The 23,983-nt window shown below is 43.5% G+C and overlaps 1 protein-coding gene across 2 annotated transcripts in view; it reads left to right on the forward strand.

Annotated features, from left to right (window-relative positions):
- Positions 1 to 23,983, forward strand: part of LOC147107543 (uncharacterized) — a 287,647-nt gene that overhangs the window by 18,034 nt on the left and 245,630 nt on the right. The gene's annotated exons all lie outside the window — the stretch shown is intronic.

Below are 23,983 nucleotides of genomic sequence, written 5' to 3' on the forward strand. Positions count from 1 at the left end.
ATTTACTTATCTATTCCATTTTACTGGCAGCTAGTATAATGACACTAATTCTGATTGTTGATGTGGTACAAATAGTGGTTCCTTGTTTGAAGTAATGCCCATTTTTTTGTTTTAATTTGAAATATGAAATATAATTGCTTATTCAAAAGAAAGATATGTATGTCAGGTGTGCTCAGATGGAAGCCTGTGTATATCCCATTTGTGTAACATTAGTGTTTACCTCAAGCTGCTTTTAGTAACTGCAGCAGTTCTATATCTGTTGTTCAAGATTGCGTGTAACAAGGGATTAAAACTGACCTAAAAATTTGAGTTTCAACACAGGCAAGCCATTGCAAAGCACTTAGATTTACTTCAACATTAACTTCCTATGTTCTTTTCTATTTTTTTTAATAAGTAGTGCTGATGGTGGATAAATTGACTTCGAGGAATTATTGTGTGAAGAAGCAGAATTAATACATACATTTGAAATTATGTTGTCACTGATAAAACTTAGGTTTTAACTCTGTCACTGTCCGTGTTCAGCAGGCTTAGTTGACTGCTTCTAAGCTAGTTTCCTCTGATGTCATCAATGCTCACTATATAATTAAAACATTAAAGAAGGTCATGTTGGTCAAACTCTTATTAATTTGATAGCAGATCTCTGGTGGGATTGCTCAGGTGAGTCAGAGACTACTCTGTTTTATAACACCAGTGGTGTTGCCAACAAAGTGAGGACAGAGAATGTGTTACAGGAAGTAAGTATGACACTTACAGGAAATGCTTACTAAGGGCAAGACGTTTAATATCTAATGGATGATGTATTGAATGATGTGCGATTCTCAGTAGAAAAATATTGTTCCTTCCAAAAGTATTGTTCACTTTTTGGTGCAGTTAATAGGTTGCCAGAGTTGCTGTGGTGTTACTGTAGCATTGAATATTCGTGCGTTTACTGTGCAAAAATGTAACTATGATATGTTAAATTGGATCACAAATGTTATCACTTTTTAAATCTGGAAGCCCTTTCCTTTTTATAAGTAAAAATATAGCTCAGTTGGTTAAGTTAATGAGTTGAGCCATAAAGATATGGAAGATCCCAGCCCAATCCCAAGTTGGCTAATCTGTGTTTTAATAGCCTGCTAAGACTTCCTAGCAAGACTCACACATTGAATGATGACCACTTGAATGTGATACGGAAGGGTGCTCGGCACATGTGTGTTATGCCCCAGCAAGCATTGAATGTTTTCAGGAGAAAATAGAAGGAAACAATGAAGAAGGAAAGAAGATAAGGAAATGTACTGTGGTGCATTGCCTTTCATTAAGGTTACAGTACAGGTAGACTACCCTTTATCCGAACTACCGAAACCCTCTAAAAACCGAAGGTTTTTTCGTTCAGCGTAAGTCGTGCGCACGACCCCGACCCCCACCGCCGACCCCCCCGCCGACCCCCCACCCTTTCGGATAAGGGATAGTGTATCCTTTATCCGCACTTCCGAAAACCGAAATCCTCTGAAAACCGAAAAGGTTTTGTTCAGCGTAAGTCGTGCGCCTGACCCCCCGCCGACCCCCACCCCTGACAAATTTCCCAGTCTTATAAAATACCTTCTGAAATCCGAAATTTTCCGAAAACCGAAACACGGCTGGTCCTGAGGTTTTCGGATAAAGGATAGTCTACCTGTACTGTGTTTTGAAATGTTTTATCTCCCTATGGAGAAGCATTCAGTTGGTACCTCTCCTGATGGTCTACCTTATGTTAGGAGATTGCCTTGTGAAGAATTGGAGGTTTGAAGCTAAGTCCTGCCACTTCATGCACTTGTAGCACATTGGAGAACCCATCCCACCAGACTGTTGCATAATTTAATTTTTAAAACTCTTTTTGAAATATGAACATACAATTAAAGACAACAGAAGACCAACTGTTCCATCCAGCCTGTCCCATTCAGATATGGTCCTGCAATCTCCTGGCAGAGGCAGAAACAAAAGATAAGTTATGAAAATCTCAGGGTAATTCCTCTATAACCCTCAATAGCTTCCTTTTTGATTATGGTAGACTAAAGTGTTTTGCTTTCTTGTAACAGCTTCTGTGAAAATTTAATTCCAAGCTCTTTACTGATTGTGTAACTCTGGAATGCAGAATTTGTTGACTCAAAAGAATACCTCGATAACCCTGTCCTGATTTGCTCACTCACTTGTGTCCTATCAGGTCTTTCCACCTAGTTGCATAAATTCTGTATTCCCTACGTATCAAGGCTTGGTTTGAATCAGGACTTCTGACAGTAGTGATAGTTTTCAAAATGGACACATATCGAATTGTCATGTATGCTGCATAAGTGTCTTAGAATATTGCATCAAAATGGTTTCCAAATCTGAATAGCTCCTGTTACAATTCAGGCTTACTCTAACACTTGTGTTCACAAGAGAAATTAGTTTTCATAAGAAGACTCATGTCACCTGTAAACTGAAACTTGCAACCTTGTGCGTGATGTGACTGGGATAGTGCACCACAGTACAAACCAAATGTATCACCAGAGACTATATGACCTGTCCATCATACTCACCATGTTCTTCTGTCCACTGAAAAAAGTAGTGCATATCAGACTGTATCAATCAGGCGAAAAATAATACAGTAGTGTGGGAGACTACAGTCTCCCGTGTAAAGAAATAGGCAACACAGCGAGCTACAAGAAATAGGTCTTTACTCCAACTCTCACAATACAGGACTGAATTTGTAAAGCCTGCGAGCCTGTGATGACTCACGGATTGGTCACCTGCTGGAACCTGATTGGTTTTCCTTCTCTCAGCAGCAGGCAAGTCTGAACATGCCTTATTCCTCTCAGCTTGCAACTGTCTTGCAGGGGGAGGGGAATACCGCAGTTAAAAGGGGATTATACAAGTTTATCTACATACACAGTGTTTCCCCAATGTGGCAACGCCACAGTAGTGAATTTATTTACAAATTATATAATTAAACAGCAAGTAACTAGTTATACAATCCTTGAGTTGCACAATACGTAAACTTTTCCAAAAATAACAAGGAACAACTTGTTTTTATGTAGCGCCTTTTAACATAAAAATGTCCCAAGTTGCTTTGTAGAGGAGGAGAGAAAAGTAGAGGAATAGAATTCACCATGATTTTCATTCCCATCCACTGCTAGTTTACCGCCCAAGCCGTGAAGTTGAAAATCATCCACTCCATTTTTGGAATCAGTCCAACAACTTCCTCATGAGCAAGTTATCAAAGCTCATAAACATTACTGACCTTGAGCCTTACCAGGCTAGAAACAGGTTTACCCCATGCTACACATAATATTAAAAAAGGCCTGTCCCAATCCCTGGGAATTGTGTCAAATGACCAGACTACAGTTTTCACCACAATGCATTCTTATGTTTTTACAAAAGAACCTGTCCCTGGCAGCTCGGAGTCCTGATATGCTGCTTTGCTGCCTAAGCACACATCAGCACTCGGCTCTGGATAGAATGAATCCAGCACAATAGGAGCTTCCAGAGAATCCAATAACAATGATCTACCAGTCAGAGCACAACCTTTTGTGCTTCCCAACCGGGTCTCCTGCATGTGTTCCATGACTGGGCCTTTCAAATCAAATCCAATCAAATCAACTTTTATTGTCATTGTTAGTGCACAAGTGCAGTACAACGAAATGTAGGCTTGCGGCTCCCGAGAGTGTACAATTTGGATTAGGACACTTAAACATTTCAACATACATTTGTACATATATATTAGCATAAATATGACCATAATAAAGTGCATCGGCAGATGTGCAGGCTTTAGTGTTTATTTGTGGAGTTCAGTAGGATGACAGCCCTGGGAAAGAAGCTGTTCCTAAATCTGGTCGTACGGGTGCGAATGCATCTGTAGCGTCTTCCAGATGGTAGGAGGGCGAACAGACTGTGGCTGGGGTGGGTAGGGTCTTTGATGATGGACCGTGCCCTCTGTAGGCAGCGTTTCTGATATATATGTTCTATGGTCGGTAGCCGGGTGCCGGTAATGCGTTGGGCAGTTTTGACTACCCGCTGCAGGGCTTTCTGGTCATGGGAGCTACAGCTGCCGTACCATACCGTGATACAGTTTGTCAGGATGCTCTCTGTAGTGCAGCGGTAGAAGTTAGAGAGGATCGGGGGTGACAGATTACATCCCTTCAGCCTCAAGAAATATAGGCGCTGCTGGGCCTTCTTCACCAGAGAGGAGGTGTTGAGGGACCAGGAGAGGTCTTCTGTGATGTGGACTCCGAGGAACTTAAAGCTGGCCACCCTTTCCACCTCCGCCCCATTGATGTGGATGGGGGTGTGACTTCCGCCGTTGGACTTCCTGAAGTCCACGATTATTTCCTTTGTTTTCTTGGTGTTAAGGGCCAGGTTGTTGTCGGCGCACCACTTCACGAGATGCTGGACCTCCTCCCTGTAGGCTGACTCATCGTTGTTGGTGATCTGGCCTACTACCGTGGTGTCATCTGCAAACTTGATGATGGTGTTGGAACCATTAACAGCCACTCTGTGATCACTGCTTCTTTTCCATTCTACAAACCCATCAAGTATTCCCAGGCCACAGCCCACCATCTCCCCCCACCCCCTGTTCCCCCTCAATTCACCAATACCTTGCCCTGTTCTGGATTGCCAGGAGACCTGAGCCCTGCACACCTCAATAGGATCTGTTGTCTGTGGGGGAGGGTTGCATGTGCATGTGTATTTGTGTGTGTGTGTATACGCTGCTTGTTATTATAAAAATAATGGCTTGGGTTACGTAGGATTTTTTTTTGAAAGGAAAGGCTCAGAACTAATAGGTTTTAGTAATTTACGTAAAAATATTCCCTAAGTGATGCAAAGTGCAAAACACCTGTTTTTACAAATGAATGTACGTTGGTTTAAATACTTCTCCACAAATTGTATAAGCTCATTACTGTTCTTCTGGTTGTCATTGAAATAATTTTTCCATAATCATTTTTCTTAGCAGAGAGTATTGCTCATTAATCAGTTTCCTGTTTACACCGGCTCTGCAGATTCTTTCTCTCAAATCTTTAAAAATCTTATTTTCTTGTGGGATACCTGGGTTATAGTGCAAAACTATGACATGAACATTAAGTAAGTTAATATGAACCAAACTCTTCTTGGAAAAAAATGTTTTGAGTTCAGTTTAAACGCCACAATTTAGTTTTCAAATAACTTAAGAAAGGCTCCTGAGTTTCCACTATAACAAACATCTTTTTTGATTATTTGTATTTAAAATCGTTATATTTCATCAAAATGGATAAGAAAGCAAAATGGAAGGAATGTCTTTGAGTACTATTCAGGCCAATAAAAATAATAGCTTTTGTGGCACCTTTCTGGGCTTATTTTAGGCTTTTATTATACAGCCATTTAAAAACCTAGGTGTCTTTATGTTTTCAGTTATGACATCTTGCATATCGGCAGCTTTCCATCGACAGTTTGTTCACTGGAAAAAAAGGTTTTTGGAATCTGTTAATGGAAGTCCATTGTATTTGATAGCTGGGCTGCTGGCATCTATAAATCCATTTGAACATTTGTTTGAATTTATGTTTTGCATATGTTAAGTTGATGAGGGAATGTTCTCTTCTGGGCAATACTTGAGTATTGGGGTGGTTCTTATGATTAAAAAACAAAATTTGAAGTTCATAAAATTATGAAGAGCACTTTTTATGTTTTATATATATTCCAATCTTTTCAGCTTACCCATCACTGGGTATTTCCAAGAGTATATTTTGTATTTTTTGAAAAATTTTATAACATTGTGATCTGGATGAGAAATTTCCTTTACATCATTGCATGAGTGTTCATTAAGCTTCACTTGTTTTACAAAATAGTATAATTTTAAAACATTTGCTTTTTCTGTATTACAATATCCTTTCAGCATTAAGGGCGCTTAGCTGAACAAATACTTTGGCCGCGATCTTACCTGAGGAGGCGTGTTGGGGGCGGGACTGCTGGTTTCCGGGTTCTAGTCCCGCCCCCAGCGACATCTGACGAACAAACGCTATTTTCCCTTGATTGGCCTTGTTAAGCCCGCCCTGCAGGCTTGCCGGCCAATTAAGGGAAAGCCGGTGTCAGATGACGTCAATGCATGGCGCTTCATCTGCCGGTTTTGTTAAAGGGACAGGCCCCATAATTTTTTTGACAGCTGAATTGTCAGTGTTTGACAGCATTGAGGTGCTGTCAAACACTGACGATCACTGTCCAAAGATGAGCCCTTGCACCCAGGCTCACCAATGACTCTCTCTCCTTAGGAGAAAACAGATGGCAGCTGCATGTGAGATTGCAGAAGCCATCTGTCAATTCTCCCGATCAGATGAAGCTTCACAGTAACATCAAATCTTGTCACCTGCAGATACATATAAACAGAATAAAAATATTTCTCACTACATTCTCGCACCTGTTATACTTACCTGTGCACCATTGCACCCATCACACTACCTCTGCAGTTGTCATTTGCACACTTACACTGCAGCAGACCCATAGCTCGCCTTGCTGACCCTGGCGGGGTTTCCCGCCATCGGTAAGGCCACATCAGCAGGCGGAAAAGCCTCTTAACTACCTGTTAACAGGCAGTTAATTGGCTCTAAACCCCTTCCCGCCGCTAGGAAACGGGTTCCTGTGTGAGTCGGGGCCCGCCTCCCGGGAAGATGGTTCGGAGGCGGGTTGGGAGCAGGGTTGGGACCCGCTTCCCATTTTCCCAGCAGACCCGCCACCACAGGGCTGTGAAAATCCAGCCCTTTGTCTTACTAGATTTCTGAGTGTAATGGTTTTGAAAAATTATCAGCAATTCTTGAAAATGTTGGGAATGTTTCAGGTGATCTGTCCTGATCTGCCTACCTACCATGTAATGGAACATGTCACATAACACTTCAGTTTGGTCCATCAAACATTAACTTTATAGTTTCACCTGCAGAAATCTTTTGCATGACTATATTTTCTCCTAGGCATAATTGGTCACAGTATAAATTATGGCTTGTTTAACACCAGGGTGGGAGCTATTTCTTCTGTAATTTGACAGGTAAAATTGTTGGCCCAGTTTTAACTTCAAGCGGGAATCGGGCAGATGGAGGGCGAGGTGAGCACCAAACCACGATCCCACCCTGACCTTGGCAGCGTGAGGCCCAAGTGTTTTTAACTCTCATTTGCATGCCCTTAAGAAAGAATGGATTGAAAAGAACACTTGGCCTAATGATTCTGGTCCTTTGTACACAGACAAAACCTACATCTAATTACAGGAAACTTTGTGCTATCCGGCACCCACGGGACTGAGCTGCTGCTGTTCCCTCAAAACTGCCGTACACTCCAGAGTTAATGTTGAAAGATACGGAGATTCTTATCTCCGTATCTGACAACAAACACTGTTGCTTAGCAACAGCTTCTAAACACTCGGGTGTGGCTGCAAGCCTCTGTAGCTAAAGCTGTTGCTATAGCTACAGACCTTGCAGAGCTTGACTGTTCAAATAAAGCAAAGAAAACAAACAAAAAGAATAAAAAACGGCTCCTGATTTTTGCCGGTGGCTCCAGATTGCCGGATAGTTCACCTCCGGATAGCACAAAGTTTCCTGTAAATGAAATCCTAAATTAAGCTTTGATAATGAAATTCAACCAGTTTTGCCCTTGTGTTTACCCGTGGTTAATCGTAAAAGTCATTCCACAAACCAAAATACTGCTCTACCAGCCCCATGTTCACTTGATTTAAACAAAGTCCTTGATATTTAGAAAAATGGTAACATTCAACATCCACTGAGATAAAGCACTGAATACTGTAATTCTACATAAAAATTGACAATGCAGGAAATACACAATAGGTCTGTTAGCATGTGGAGAGTGGAAAGATTTTGAGTTCTCCGGAGACCCTTTGTCAGAATGAAGGGTCAATGTTAACTTTTTTTGGATACTGACAAAACTGTTGTGCATTTCCTGCATTTTCTGTTTTTGCTGAATTACTAAACATGCTGTCGTAAAAATTGAACAACTTGATAAACTTACACAAAGTTCTACTTTTCTAATATTTTCCTTTGTCAAGATTTTAATTTCCAGTGGTGTACAGGATCATGTAATTCTAGCTACTGCTGGCAATGGGGCGGTGCTGTTCAATTTATACGATGTATCACTCGTGCAGCTCATTATAAATAATGGATTGAGTTTCCCCTTGTAGCTTTAACCCTTTGGTGACTATAGTCACAGTTCAGCACCAAAATTAAATGAAAGAAGAATTAAAGAGGTGTTCTTTTCTGGCTATGTCCCATATCTTTATATATTCAGGATATAATTGACAGTTGCTCCTCTGCTCCCAGTTGATCCACTTTGTTCCAGAACAATATTGACAGAGGTTAAGAAACTGATGACATTCCATCCTCTTAATTGGGAAATGTTGCACATGTACATCAGTAATAAGATAGAAATAAGGCATCATGATTCTCGGTTTTGGGAATTTGAAACTCGTCCAAGGTATCTGCATCTGTTGTTTATGACATCATTGTAGGTGAATCTGTTGATGTGTTCTGCTGACATAAACCTGGTTCATGTGTGACAGAAACCTCTTCGCCTGTCTGCACATTCCATTATTTGCCTTGCCCAAACTGCCATGATGATGACACAGCTCTTGTTTCCAAATCCCATCTTTTCCTCCCCCCAGCTTCTCTGCCACCGTCTCCTTTTCAGCAACTCGCCCTTTTCCATCCTTAGCACTTATTACTTAAAATCCTTGTCATGTACTGCCCTCCCAAGGTCCATCAGCACTCGCCAAGATCTCCTCCCTTAACCTCTGCACTGAGCATTTACTCATCCTCAATGATTTCGACCTACACCTAAATTACCAGTTTTGCCCTTGTGTTTACTTCCCCCCTGTTAAGTCTGTGTGTTCCAGTTATGGTTAATATGAATCACTGCACACAGACCACAAGAATAACTTTAACAGGTCTTTACTAGTCGACGGTCAGGGTTGAACTACCCAGCAAATTACTACACAGCACTTATATACCGGTGTGGTCACCACCGGTATTACCGTATACAGCAGCCAGAGAAAGTAGTACATCTCTTAAGGTGGAACAGGTTTAAGTTCTCTTAAGGTGGAACAAGTTACATACACCACAATCCTCCCTTTTTAGCTTAACAGTTATATCTCCATTTAACATAACATAATAACATATATACATATACAACTTCATGTAGAAACAGTTCAAAGGTTCAGTCTCTCAGGAGGTCTCCTGATTCGAGTTGGATAACGCCTTTCAGGGGTCTCTGATTCTTGTTGCTGAGGTGACTCCTCTAGTTGGTCTCTTATGTCTTGGACATCATCAGGTACATTTACTGCCGAGGTAGATGCTTCAGGTTCACTAACTACTTCCACGGTTGTCTCTGTCGTAACCATGGGTTCGACCCTTGTTCTCGATTCTACCAGTTGGTCAGCATGACGCCGTATTACATTTTTACCAACATCTACCGTGTACATCAGGGGTCCTTGTCTGGCCCGAATTGTTCCGGATTGCCATTTCTCGTTTCCATAGTCCCTGGCCAACACTGGTTGTCCTACCTCGAAACTCCGAGTGGTCTTGTTATTTATATGCTGGAACTGTTTGTTTTCAACTTCCCTCCGCACATTTGGTTTTAACAAGTCCAACCTGGACTGCAACCTCCTGTTATAAAACATCATGGCAGGACTTTGGTTTGTCACTGCATGAGCGGCGTTTCGATATGCCAGTAGAAACTTGTCCACCTTATGTTGTAGTGGAATCTGATCTTCGCTCATGGCCTTTATTGCCTTTTTGAATGTTTGTACAAATCTCTCGGCCAACCCATTTGTAGCCGGATGATATGGGGCAGAGATATAATGTTTCACCCCATTCTTCTAAGAATTTTTGGAATTCTTCTGACACGAACTGTGGTCCGTTGTCGGAACATATTTGTTCTGGCAATCCGTTCCTTGCGAATATCGTTCTTAACACCGCAATTGTCTTTTCTGAAGTAGTGGTAGTCATCTTGATCACTTCTGGCCATTTAGAATGTGCGTCCACCGCAATTAGAAACATGGAGTCCATGAATGGACCAGCAAAGTCAATATGTACGCGTTGCCATGGGGCTGAAGGCCATTCCCATGGATGCAGCGGTGCAATCGGAGGTGCATTTTGCACTTTTTGGCACCCTGAGCAGCTTTTCGTCAGCTCCTCTATCTGTTGGTCGATACCCGGCCACCACACAAGCCCTAGCAAGGCTTTTCATCTTGACTCCCCCCCCCCCCCCCAGATGACCTTCATGCAGTTCCTTTAGAACTCTTTCCCTTAACAGGAGGAATAATCACTCTCGTTCCATACATCAATGTTCCTTGACAGACGGACAGCTGGTCTCGTCTTGCCGAGAATGCCGGTAACAGAGAATCACCATGTGCTGGCCATCCCTTCACTGTCACCTCGTAGACTCGGGACAGTGTCTGGTCGTTCCTGGTTTCTCTTTCAATACTTGCATTGGTGACTGGTAAACACTCGATGGTCGAGTGAAATAACTCAACAGGGTCAACCTTCGTTGCCTCCTCCTCTTCAGGTAGTGGCAGGTGCGACAGCCCATCAGCATTACCATGCTGCTTTGTACCTTTGAATTCTATCTGATATTGATGTGCCCCTAGGAAAAGGGACCATCTCTGGAGTCTCTGTGCTGTCATCACCGACACACCCTTCTTAGGGTTAAAAATGGATACCAACGGCTGATGTTCTGTCAGAAGCGTAAACTTTTGGCCCTGCAGGTAATGATTAAACTTCTTTACTCCCCACACAAGGCTGAGAGCCTCCCTATCTATCTGAGCATAGTTGCGCTCAGTGGAGGTCAATGATCTGGATGCGAACGCGACTGGCCTCTCCGTGCCATTTGGCAACTTGTGTGAGAGTACTGCCCCAATACCATATGGAGAAGCATCACAAGCCAAACGAATAGGCAGGGTTGGGTTGAAGTGAGCCAACACTTCCTCTGAGGTTATCAATTCCTTGCTTTTGCAAAAGGCCTTCTTACAGTCCTCGCTCCACTCCCATGGTACTCCCTTCTGCAAAAGAGCGTTCAGCGGGTGCAGTACCGTGGATAAATTTGGCAGAAACTTATGGTAATAGTTAATCAATCCTAGGAACGACCTCAACTGAGATACATTAACCGGAGCGGGAGCCTTCACAACCGCTTCGATCTTGTCAGGAGACTTATGAAGTCCCTCCTGGTCAATGACATGGCCACAGTACGAGATCCGCTTCTGAAAGAACTCACATTTCTGCCGATTAACTCGAAGTCCATATTCTTTCAATCTGATGAGCACCAGTTCCAAATTTGCGAGGTGTTCCTCGTCACCCTCTCCTGTAATCCGAATATCGTCCAGGTAACATTGTGTGCCTGGAATTCCCTGTAATACCTGCTCCATGGCCCTCTGCCAAATTGCTGGAGCCGATGCCACTCCAAAAACCAGTCTATTATACCGGTACAAGCCTCTATGCGTGTTGATCGTGAGGTACTGGCGTGACTCTTCCTCAACTTCCATCTGTAAGTACGCCTGCGCCAGGTCTATCTTGGTGAAGTGTTTCCCGCCCGACAATGAAGCGAAGATATCCTCAATCCGCGGAAGCGGATACTGCACCGTGTGAAGCACCGGATTAACAGTGATCTTGAAATCTCCACAGATGCGAACCTTCCCTGGTTCTCCCGGCTTGTTGCTCGAAGGACGTTTCATCACGGGAACAATGGGCGTAGCCCACTCACTCCAGTCTACCTTAGACAGTACTCCTGAACGTTCTAGCGCTTCCAGCTCCGCTTCCACAGCAGGTCATATCGCATAGGGTACCGGTCTGGCTTTGAAAAATTTTGGTTGTGCATGTTCTTCAATCTTGATGTCTGCTGTAATTCCTCTGTGTTCCCAGTCCCTGCTGGAACACCTCTTTAGCATTGTCCAATATTCTGGACAATCGTTTAGGTTTGACATCTGTTTCCCTGGCATCTACCGTTAGTGCTTTTAAGGAATGCCAGTCCATATTCATTTTTCTAATCCACTCCCGTCCCAGTAGTGGTGGACCTCCTTCAGGTAGCACATATAAGTCCATTCCTCGGCTTTCTTTGCCCTTGTGGACCACCTTTACCTCTATCTTTCCGATGGGGTATACTCTTTGCCCCGTGTGTGTTTTCAATACAATCTCCGTATCTCATAGGGGAATATGTTGGAATAACCTTTTGTAATCTTTCTTATTCATGACCGTCAATGCCGATCCAGTGTCCAATTCCATCTTCACTTGGACTCCTGCTATCTGAAGTGTGACCCAAATTGTCTGGAGGTCTGCTTCCTTACCAACGTTGTGTACTCTTAAGCTACCCAGTTCATTACTGCTGGCGTCTGAATCTGACTTCTGTTCGTTCGAACTGTTCTCTGTCACCTTGTGTACCTTTCTGTACTTTCCCTGCGGTGACTTTTTGTTGCTGGTCTTCTCTCCTGACCGGCATACTTTAGCTATGTGACCAAGCCTGCCACATTTTCTGCATTCCTTATTTTTGAACCAGCACTGGTTCTGATCGTGCGTTGTCTTTCCACAACGATAACATTTTACTGTACCCAAGACCATTTGATTTGTGCTGAGTTCCGGTGACCGTAGCTGCATTACCGCCGTGCCTCTCGCTGCGGCTTCGTGCGATGCTGCCATAGCGACAGCTTTATCAAGCGTCAGCTCATTCTCCTCAAGTAGTCGCTTTTGTGTCTCTTCTTTTAACAATCCACACACAAATTTATCTCTTAGCGCATCTGTTAGTCCTGTTCCAAACTGACAGTACTTTGCTAGCTTACGCAATTCAATTAAAAATTCAGCATTGCTTTCATCTTTCTGCTGTAAAATTTAAATCGTTCTGCTAGCATCAGCGGCGTGGGGCTTAAATGATTTTTCAGGACGGTAACAATATCCGCGAAAGTCTTATCCGCCGGTTTCTCTGGTGATAGGTGTTTCAATTGCCCGTATGTCTTCGCACCCATTAAGTTTAATAAGGTTAGTGCTTTATCCTCATCTGATATCTTATTTGCTTTACAATAAACTTCTATGCGTTCTACATACGTGGCCCAATCTTCAACATCGGCATCGAAATCGTTGATGTTACCACGCTTAGGCATCCTTGCAATCTTCTTGAGAAACAAAAAAAAAAATTTCTTTTATTTTTTTTTCTCTTTTATTTTAAAATGGCGGTTTCCCGCGCTTGTCTTCTTCCCCCGCCTATGAAAATGGCGGCTTCCCGCGTTTGCCTTTCTCCCCCGCTGGCTGTAATGGCGATTGCCGTTCGCGCCTCCCCAGCGGTTCTCAATTTGTGCCTCCCAGCCCCTCTTGCAGTCCGGTCCTTTCCACCGGCTGTGGCTGAGTTCTCCACGGTTTTTTAAAATTTTCTCCCGCGCCTTACGCTGTCCCGGTCGCTGCGCCTCGCGGCCTCGGTAGCTGCCCGGCCTTTTTCACCGGTCGCGGTCAAGCTCTCTCTCGACGCTGTTGCGTCTCCCAGCCCGCTTGCAGCCCGGTCTTTTACACCGGCTGCGTTTGCATTCACCGCGGCTCCCGTGCCTTACGCTGCCCCAGTCTCAGCGCCTCTGGCCCCGACTTCTGTCCGGCTCTTTTCCCCGGCCGTGGTCGAGTTCTCCGCCCTTATATCCTCCGTTTTCCCTCCCCTACTCCACAGCCAACGTGGCCGACTTGCTGCTCGTCGCTGATCGGCTTACCCACCACCGTGGTAGAAGGGATGATCACTGCCTGTCGCTGATGGAAGGCTTCGTGTCAGGATTCTTCCTTTGCTCTTCAGACCCGAGTCTTTTCTCAGCAGGATGATGAGAGCGGATGCCCCTTCTCGACGCCCGTTAAACTGCCTTGGATGTATCTCTGCCGCAGGGTAAGATCGTACTCGTCGCCACTGTTAAGTCTGTGTTCCAGTTATGGTTAATATGAATCACTGCACACAGACCACAAGAATAACTTTAACAGGTCTTTACTAGTCAAAGGTCAGGGCTGAACTACCCAGCAAATTACTACACAGCACTTATATACCGGTGTGGTCACCACCGGTATTACCGTATACAGCAGCCAGAGAAAGTAGTACATCTCTTAAGGCGGACCAAGTTACATACACCCCCCCCCCCCCCACTCCCACCTTTCCTCCAACTTCTCTGCCCTCCTATCCTCACTCAATCCACCTTTCACATAAGCTGCCCCACCCACACCCATCACCATCCACTCCACCTCACCTTCTTGCATCGCCTTGCTACTTCCAAATCCTTAATCATCGACAAGTTTATTTCCTTGTTTCCCTTACCATCCGCCTCTGGTGATGGTTGGGGGGGGGGGGTAACTCTACCTCAGCTGATCACTTATCCACTCTCACTCACACTCAACTCTTCTCCTCTGCTGCGCCTGTCCCCACCTATCTTGACATTTCTACTGCTGTTGACCTGCTGAGTTGCTTCCTTGTCTATGTTTCTGATATTCTGATACCACATCCTTATCAAATCACCCACCATCTTCTACCCAATCTTGCTCCATGGTGCAGACCTCATTTTTGCAAGTTCGATTACACCTGGTACATGACTGATCTAACATGTCTTACTCCCTTCAGCCAAATCCTACCATTACTCCAGGATCATGTTAGAAGGCAAGGAGGAGCCAAGACTCCTTTTCACCATGATGAACTGTCTTTCAAAACCCTTTTCTTCTCGTCCAATCCCAGGTATGGAGAGCTCAAGAATTTCTTCAGCTCTAAAACCGACACCATCTCTGCTACCTTCCTCGTGTCTTCTCCTCTCCCTGCCCACCCCCTCTTCTACCCATTCTACATCTGATTTCAAGTCCCTCTGCAGTTTGTCTTCCATCTCCGCGCCCACCGCCCCCCCCCCCCCCCCCCCCCACGCTATGCATACACCCTCTGGCCGCTTCTCACCAACGAGACCCATCCCCTGTTCCCTTGATCCCCCTCCTCACTCAAGTCTTGACCACTTAGCTATGCTTCCAGGCCTCGATTCTAGCCGACATTTCTAATGGATCCATTACTCGGGCAATATCCCTCTTCCTTACGAAACTGCGGTAATCACCCCCTTCTCAAAAAAGCCCATCAGTGCTGTCCAATTACCTATCTGTAGCTCCCCTTTTCTCTCTAATGTCCTTAAATGTATTGTCATCTCCCCCAAAAGTCTGTGTTTCAATCCCTTCAGTCCAGCTTCTGCCCTGTTCACAATGTTAAAACCACTATGCCAAAGTCTTGAATGACTGTGATTATGGTGCATTATCTTTGTTTATCCTCTTGGTTTTGCCAGAGAGTTTGATATGATTGACCATGCCATCGTCTTCCATACTTGCCCAAACGCAGCCAGCCCAACTCCAGAAATGACTTCTCTTCTGAAACTTGTACTGTATGACTGCTTCACTGACGCAATGTCATGGATGAGTCCATATTCTCTCCAAATGAACAACTGGAAGACTGAAGTCATTGTTTTTAGCCCCCATCATAAACTCTTCCCTTGTCACGTGTTCTGGCTGAACCTAGCAGTATGACACTTTGAGGCCCTGTTCAACTCAGAGCTGAGCTTCAGACCTTGCATCTATCACCAAGACCACTTACTTTCCCCTCCACAGCATTCCTACCTTCAACCCTACCTGACCCCCACTGTTGCTATATCCATCATCCATGCTTTTGTCATCTCTAGACTTCACAATGTTCTCCTTCCGGCCCCCCATCCTCCATAAACTCCAATATTCAAAACTCGGCCAGCCATAACTTGCCCTGTACTGAATCATCTTCCCTGCCATCCCTATCTTCCTTGATTCACTGGCTGTCTCTCCCCTAATGCACTGAATTTAATATTCTCTCTATTATCTTCAAATCTCTCCATAGTCTTGCCCCACCTTGCCTCTCCAACCTACTCCAGCCTTGCATCCTCTTCTGTGCTCTCTAACCCTGGGCTTTTGTGCATCAAGTCCTCCCTTCACCCAACCATTGATGTGATAGCATTTTGTCACCTGGTCCCCACTCTCTGGAACTCCATTCCTAAACTCCGCCTCTCCACTTCTCTGACCACATCTTAAAAACCTGCTGAAAACACATGTTTTTGACCAACCTTTCGGCAGCGCTCCTAACTCTCCCATCTTTGCTCAGTGTGTGTTCCTTTATTTCTTTCATCAGTTTTTTCTGCCTTCTTGGTAAATGCATGGGACATTTTCTACATTAAAGGCACTGTATAAATGCAGGTTGTTATTATTTCTAGTTGTCAGTGAGTTCAATTGCTCCAAGCTTTTTTTAATGAGTGCTGTTGTTGCTTACCGTACACAGCAGCAGGTGGTAAGAAATAAGTGCCACCCCTTGCACATGAGGGCAGTGGAAGGGAAGGGAGACTGTAAACATGTTTTAAAAAAAAAAAATCTCCCATGTGACCTGTGATTGACTGCTGCAGATTTGATTTTAGTTTTTTTTGGACATTTGACATAATTCCCAACAACTACTTTAAATTATGCAATTAAAAGGGGGGTTGCAGCCAAAGATCTTGCCAAATTAGTTTCAGAATTGGCAAAAGGTGGCAACCCTCAAATTTGTTTTTCAGGAGATAAAGACAAATGTCCATTTCCTTTTCTATACCACTGATCAGTTAAATTAATACCTGTAGTATGAATTAAACATAGAGGGAATCTGAGCCTGTTATATAGGGTGCATGTGCCTGAAAGTATGAATCTTACCAAGGCCATTTAAGGAGTCATGTGAAGATTGGACTGTGGTAGAATAATGTTCTCTATATTCATTAACAAAAGTGACTTATCTACCAGATCAAATGTTTGTTCTACTAAACTATTACAGCAACCATGTTCATTCATATGAACCATGAGGGTCCCAGGTTCAGTTTCTGATCTGTGCTGAGGTAACTGAGCTCTCGGCTGGGGAAGCTAAAAGAACCTTATCACCCCTGAAGTTGGGAAGGTAAAATTGGCCAAAGTTCCTGCCCCTGATTATTATCCAGTGAACCCAACTGTTGATGCCTGGCAAGTTGAGGATTGGTCTTGTCTGTTCATTCACACATGGATAATGAACTCTTGCATCAGGTATTGGAGGTTGCCTGTTGTCCATGCAACCATACCATATCGAGGAGTTGAACATCAGCGAAGGTGCCCATGGGAAGGACCTTCTATCCTAACGAAGGAGGGTGGTGTAGATGGGGAGGGGGAGAAGGAACACCATTTAGTGAGTATTTGATTTTAAATTTAGTGAGAAACTTCTTCCTTTTGAGTACTTTGTAGCTTTTCAGTTGTCAGTATTGTGTTAGTTGCAGTTCCTAAAGGGTTAGACAGTGTTTTAATCCTGTGTATTCTTTGATAATCTTGTCTAGTTTTCCCTTATAAAGATGCTGTGATTTGAAATTTACTTGATGGCTAAATGCCAACCTTTTTGCTTTGCGTGCAACATAATTAGTGTCTCCATTAATAAACTGTCATCCTATTGATGCAACCTTGAAAATAACCTCAGCTAGTCATAAGCTATAAATTGGGCCACCTGTGTGCATAAAGAGAGAAAGAAAAATCCCAGAGGGCAATGAAAATTCTTTGGGTATTACATTTTTCTCCTTGCTGACAACAGATCCCTGGGTGACAAGGAACCGCGACTGAGTGCATTAAAGTATTTTCTTTAATGCTTATGAGTAGTTTTACTGATGTTCTTCCTTTTGAGGATAAGTTACCCTCTACCTCTTCCTCCTTCTGTGAGTTTCCTCAGTCTGTGAGCTTTTCTGACAGAGGGTATGGGGTGACTTGCTCCTGTATGGTTCTTTTGAGACAACTGTTAGGAGGTGGTTGAAATGAGTGTAGTAATATCTCTTCCTCTTCACTTTTCCCTTCCTCCCGGTGGGGAGGTACCTGGCTTTACTTTTGCACATTCCCACAGCTGTGTAGCAACCCAGTGAAATGGGGGAGCCAAACCTGTGCCCCATTATTTTGTTGCAGCACAAGGTGCTCCAACAAACTGTGTTTCTTTGAAATGCTTTTAAAGAAGGAATTGTATTCACCGGTTGATGCAATTTAGCAAGAACTAAGTAATATTATCTACACTAAAGACTAATATAGCAGTGTTCCGTTTTCAACCTACTGAAATACTTTGCGGAGGAGGGATGTTCCCCCTGGATGAATAAAAAAAAAAGTCCGGGAATGAGGGAAAACTGAGAGAGCCTAATATGTCTGTCATGGTTTGCGATTTTTGAACATTTGGCCCAGGGGTGTTTGTAATTAGTTCATATTAGGATGCCTATTAAGTTGAATTCAGCTTACAAGGTTAGATTCGCAACACAGAGTTTCTGGGAATTAGGTTCAAATGAGGCATTTGTCCAGTATGTTATTTTCTGCATACACATCATCTTGATAAAATTGAGATTTATTAAGATATTCTTAATAAATATTCATGAATAATAAAACAGAGAAAATAACAAAGCACTTCACACTTCTGTCATGAGGTGCCTTATGCAGTAGATTAAAATTAACTATCATTTTATTTGTTCTAAAATATATGCAAAACAAATCAGCCTATTGGTTTAAAATTTTCCTTGTTTCACTGGCGTGTTTATTAATCCACCTTTCAGGAGATGGGAGAAATGCACAGAATCATGTGTCTCATGGTTGTGACCCGCAACCCAGATATTGAGCAGTAAAGGTAAACTGCTGTTTGTAGGGGATGTGGGACCCGCTTGCCAGAGAGATCAATGATGCTAAACATCTAGGATATGTAGTGCAGATCAGAAATTTGTAACAGTCTCCATCTCAAGTGTTTATAATCACATGTCGCATAGAGGAAGATTTAGAAACTGGCATTTCAGTTGGAGCGCTGTGTGACCTGAACAATCTGATTAATATTGTATTTCAATCAATAAAACAATCAATCCTTGGAAGCAGTCCAGCAGAGAACCATGAGGCTGATCCCTACTGTCAGAAGATTGAATTACAAGGAAAGACTGGAAAAGGTTGTGAGGTTGTGTTGTTTTGCGATGAAAGGTGACCGAGAGGGAACCTGGTGGAGGTATATAAGGTAACAAATAATATAGAAAAGGCAAATTTGGAGTATGGCTTCAAATTAAACTGCAGTACAAGGAACTGCAGGTTTGAACTGGTGAAAAGCAAATGTATAACAAATGTGTGAAGGAGAACTTCCTGGCAAAGAATAATCAACACATGGAATGGATTTCTGGGTGGGGTAGTGGAACCAAAAACTTTGGAGTAACAGTTGCATGCTGTTATTGGGGGAATGTAGGTTTTTATACAGTAAATAGATGGAACAAATGGTGATCCTCTTTTTGTATTTAGACTGTGATCTTGTGGAAAAACATTTTTTTCAAGCTATATGCTTTGTGTTTGCGCACGCTTGTGTTTATGGATACTAGTGTCTATCCTGTGGAGTGCTCATGGTGAGTCAGAGAATTCTCTGTTTTGTGCTATGTAACATACAATATATTATAAGGATCACTGATTTAGAGTGATTGAATAATTGATGTTTGTTTAGCTATGTAAATAAGTTTATATATTTCTTTCTTTCAAAAGTCCAGAAACCAGATGATGATCATAGGGAAGATATTTCATGTTGCAAGTAGGTAGGAGACATGGAAAAGGAGGAGAAAAGGTGTGATATGATTTTACTATTGTTGGGAGGGTTAGCAAAAAAGATGTAAAATGGAGCATATCTCTTCATGCTCTTTAATGAGCAAAACAGAATCCAAATACCTCTCTCGGTCTCTGAATTGGTATTTTTTTCACCCTAAACAGGCACACTGGACAATTTACTCTGTTTACACAAGCTTTGTCAACATATTAATAGTATGCACACATACGAAGCTGATAAGTTAGATTTGATATATGATATATGGTGGAATAAAAGGGCCTCTGACCCCTCATGGGTTTTGGGTAGGTTATCTCACTGATTTCAATACTTAAAGTTGACATTTCTGTAATAGGTCAGTAGTTAAATACACCATGTGGTGTAATACTGAGCTATACTGACCAGGTTTGATTGCTGGTCTGTGTTGATTCACATACGTGGAACTATATCCTGGCATGAATTCATCTGCAGGACAGGAGAGGTTGGGCGGGGTGGGGGGAAGGGGTGGGGGAAGTAGGGGATGGTTGTTGAACAAACAAAAGAGGGGAATTGCACACCTGTATTTTCAAATGTGATATTTATCCACGCTCTTCTGTGTGAGCTCACCCGGTAGATTGGTGGGTAAATCCTGTTGTGTGGTGCTGAGCAGTACAGAGGAGGGAGGTTTCATGTTGATTTTTGGTTGTTCCATGTTACTGGATCGCACAGATGGTGGTGGGGGAGCTAGAAATTGCTTCAGTGTCACAGGTATGGGGAGGGGAAAAATTAATCTGCGTATCCCACTCTTAATTTCTATCCGGTAATTCCTACTGGAAAATTTGCTTCTGCAGATGTCGATTGAGGACAGGATCGAGATTGACTGTGATGCCTCTAATAGTTAAATAGCTGCTAGCATTCACTGTCTAGGTTGGCACATGAAGGAAGGCTGCTGACCATACTTTGGTATAAGTAACACCTTCAGGAGAGGAGGGAGAAGAAGCGGTAGTGATTGTAAAACGGAGAATATTTCACATACCTCTACCTCTTTTTCAGTTCATTAAGAGCAACTTAAACTTTCTGTTTCAAGGGTGTTAATACCTGGACTTGACATGCACTAGTGGAATATGTGTTAAACATGATGCATTTGATTTTTTTCATCTATGCTGTCACCATATGATTGTGAAATAATAAATGATTATTAGACTAGGTGGCTCACGGGGGAAACACATGTCAGGCTTGATGGGCTCCATGGCCTGTTTCTATGCTTTAACGTTCTATGATTCTAATTCAAGTTATCTCTGGATTGAAGCGCTTCATAAAACCCAATCTGCATATTCAATTGAAGTGTAATGCTTCCATGGAAACAGATTGGACTGGAAACTTGGAGAAATTGTACAGTTGCTAATGAAAGGCAACTCGTCCTGCAAACAACTAATTTCAAGCTTGGCAACAATTAAATTAATTCTTTGTGATAAGGACTTACTTCTCCTTGAGTATTGTCTGTGGGGAACTGGGTGGTATCTTTTCAACTTTCTGAAGCAGGTTTGAATCCAGCATGAATTGAGAGTTTGAATCAGTTGCTTCTTGGCCAGTTTTAACCCAGTTCCAATAACACAGAATTGCCCATGCTTTGCAGAAATTGCCCATTTTCTTTTCCCCACAAACTAGTGGGTATGGGGAACAGATTCCTAGCAAAGTAATTGATGCTGTGTTGCTCTTATTGCCACTTTGGCTGAGGTCAGCTAGGTTAGCACAGACTGGGAATTGAATTTGAGACCTGCTGTACATGGCCTTTACATGCTGCCCTTGTTAACTGAGCCTTTGAGGGAATTATTTTCTTATAATAACAACTTGCATACTTGCATTTATTTAGCACCTTTAACAATGTAAAACATCCCAAAGCGCTTCACAGGAGTTTTATCAAACAACATTTGACACCGAGCCACATAAGGAAGTACTAGGGCAGATGATTTAGGTTTTAAGGAGCCTCTAGGAGAGAGGGAGAGAAGTAGAGATTTTTAGGGAGGGAATTCCAGAGCTTAGGGCCTTGGCAGCTGAAGGTACGGCCTCCAATAGTGGAGCAATTAAAATCGGGGATGCGCAAGAGGCCAGAATTGGAGGAGTGCAGAGATCTGGGAGGGTTGTAGGGCTAGAGGACGTTACAGAGATAGGGAGGGGTGAGGCCATGGAGGGATTTGAAAATGAGGATTAGAATTTTAAAATCGAGGTGTTTTCTGACCGGGAGCCAATGTAGGTCAGCGAGCACAGGGGTGATGGGTGAACGGGACTCGGTGCGAGTTAGGATATGGGCAGCAGAGTTTTGGATGAGCTCAAGTTTATGGAGCGTGGAAGCTATGTGTTCCATTGTAAGTGGCTCATTATCGACTGATTTGTGGAGACCTGATTGGTTTATCCAATGCCAATTGTAAAGGACAAACTGGGTCAGTCATGGAAGCAAACATTAAGGTGTCTCTACACTTCCTCCCACCCCGCCTCCTGTAAGGACTCTATTCCATTCTCCCAGTTTCTTCCTTTTCCCTCAACCGAGGATTCCCCTCTACCGTGGTTGACACGGCCCTCGACCATGTCCGTTCTATCTCCCGCACTTCTGCCCTCACCCCTGCACCTCCCTCCCGGAACCACGATAGGGTTCCCCTTGTCCTCACCTTTCACCCCACCAGCCTCCACATTCAACGGATCATCCTCCGCCATTTCCGCTACCTCCAAAGTGATCCCACCGCCAAACTCATCTTCCCCCCCCCCCCCCTCCCCTCCCCTTTCAGCATTCCGTAGGGATCGCTCCCTCCGAGACACCCTAGTCCACTCCTCTATCACCCCCAGCACCCCTTCCCCTTTGCCCGGCACCTTCCCATGCAAGCGCAGGAGATGTAACACCTGCCCCTATACCTCCCCCACCCCCCTTCCCACTGTCCAGGGCCCCAATCACCCCTTCCAGGTGAAACAGCGATTTACTTGTACTTCTTGCAATCTAGTATACTGTGTTCGCTGCTCACGATGCGGTCTCCTCTACATTGGAGAGACCAAACGCAGATTGGGTGACCGCTTTGCGGAACACCTCCGTTCAGTCTGTAAGGGTGACCCCGAGCTTCCAGTCGCCTGTCATTTTAATTCATCGCTCCATTCCCACTCCGACCTCACCGTCCTTGGCCTCTTGCATTGTTCCACGGAAGCTCAACGTAAACTCGAGGAATAGCACCTCATCTACCGATTAGGCACTTTGCAGCCTTCCAGACTCGATATCGAGTTCAACAATTTCAGATCATAACCTCGACCCCTATTACATTTTTACTTATATTTTTTATCCACCCCTTTGTTTTGGTTTTTCCCTCCCCCACCCCCCCTTTTTTTTTCTCTCTCCCACATGGCAGCTGTCTCTCATTCTGCCAGAACATTTCACACCTAATCTGAGCCGTCTTTTGTCTCCACTAGTCCTATCACCATCTCGTCTCGTTTTGAATACCTCTTAATGTCTCTTCACTTCTTTTGTTCTCTCGCAGCCCTGCCTTTCGATCTATTTCATTTCCTTTCCAGTTTTGAAAAAGGGTTAGACCCGAAACATTGACTCTGATTTCTCTCCACGGATGTTGCCTGGCTTGATGAGTTTTTCCAGCATTTTCTGTTGTTATTAAGGTGTCTCTTTTTGTGCAGCTGAGCGTCTGCCTCCAAGCACTTCCCCCAACTCGGTGCTTACCAACAAATGCCCTGGTCATATCAAGTCTCGTGAGAGCCCAAGGGACAGACCTGGATTCCTGACATCAAAATGATCCATTGCTCCGTGTTGCTCCCCTATCTGGTCAAATGGAAGAACATAGGAACAGGAGTAGGCCATTCAGGCCAGTTCTGCTATTCAATTAGATCATGGCTGATCTGTATCTTAACTCCATCTACCTGCCTTGATTCCATACCCCTTTTATACCCATTCCTAGCAAAAATCTATCCATCTCAGTTTTGAAATTTTCAATTGACCTGGCCTCAACAGCTTTTTGGGGAGAGAGTTCCAGATTTCCACTACTCTTTGTGTGAAGAAATGCTTTCTGACATCACCCCTGAATGGCCTAGCTATAATTTTAAGGTTTATGCCCCCTTGTTCTGGATTCCCCCACCAGAGGAAGTAGTTTCTCTCTATCAACTCCTTTGATCATCTTAAACGCCTCACGTTTCAATGCATTTGGTTTGGGTGAATTTAGTTTACCCAGTTGTTCAGACACCTGCGGTTGCAATAAGTGGAGTGCAATATAAAATAATATAAAATTTTTAAGTGACATTTGTGATCAAAAGGTGGCTGCCCTTCCAATAGGTGCCCTCTTTAGATTTTTCAGATAAGATATAGCCTTCTCTCTTTACTGATCAGTGGCATGCGATGGGTGATGAGAAGGTGGTGGGCCCTATTATGATGTCAGTCAACTAA

The sequence above is a fragment of the Somniosus microcephalus genome, chromosome 14 (assembly GCF_052327205.1).
Source record: "Somniosus microcephalus isolate GS21.2 chromosome 14, FLI_Smic_1.0, whole genome shotgun sequence".
Taxonomy (NCBI): domain Eukaryota; kingdom Metazoa; phylum Chordata; class Chondrichthyes; order Squaliformes; family Somniosidae; genus Somniosus; species Somniosus microcephalus.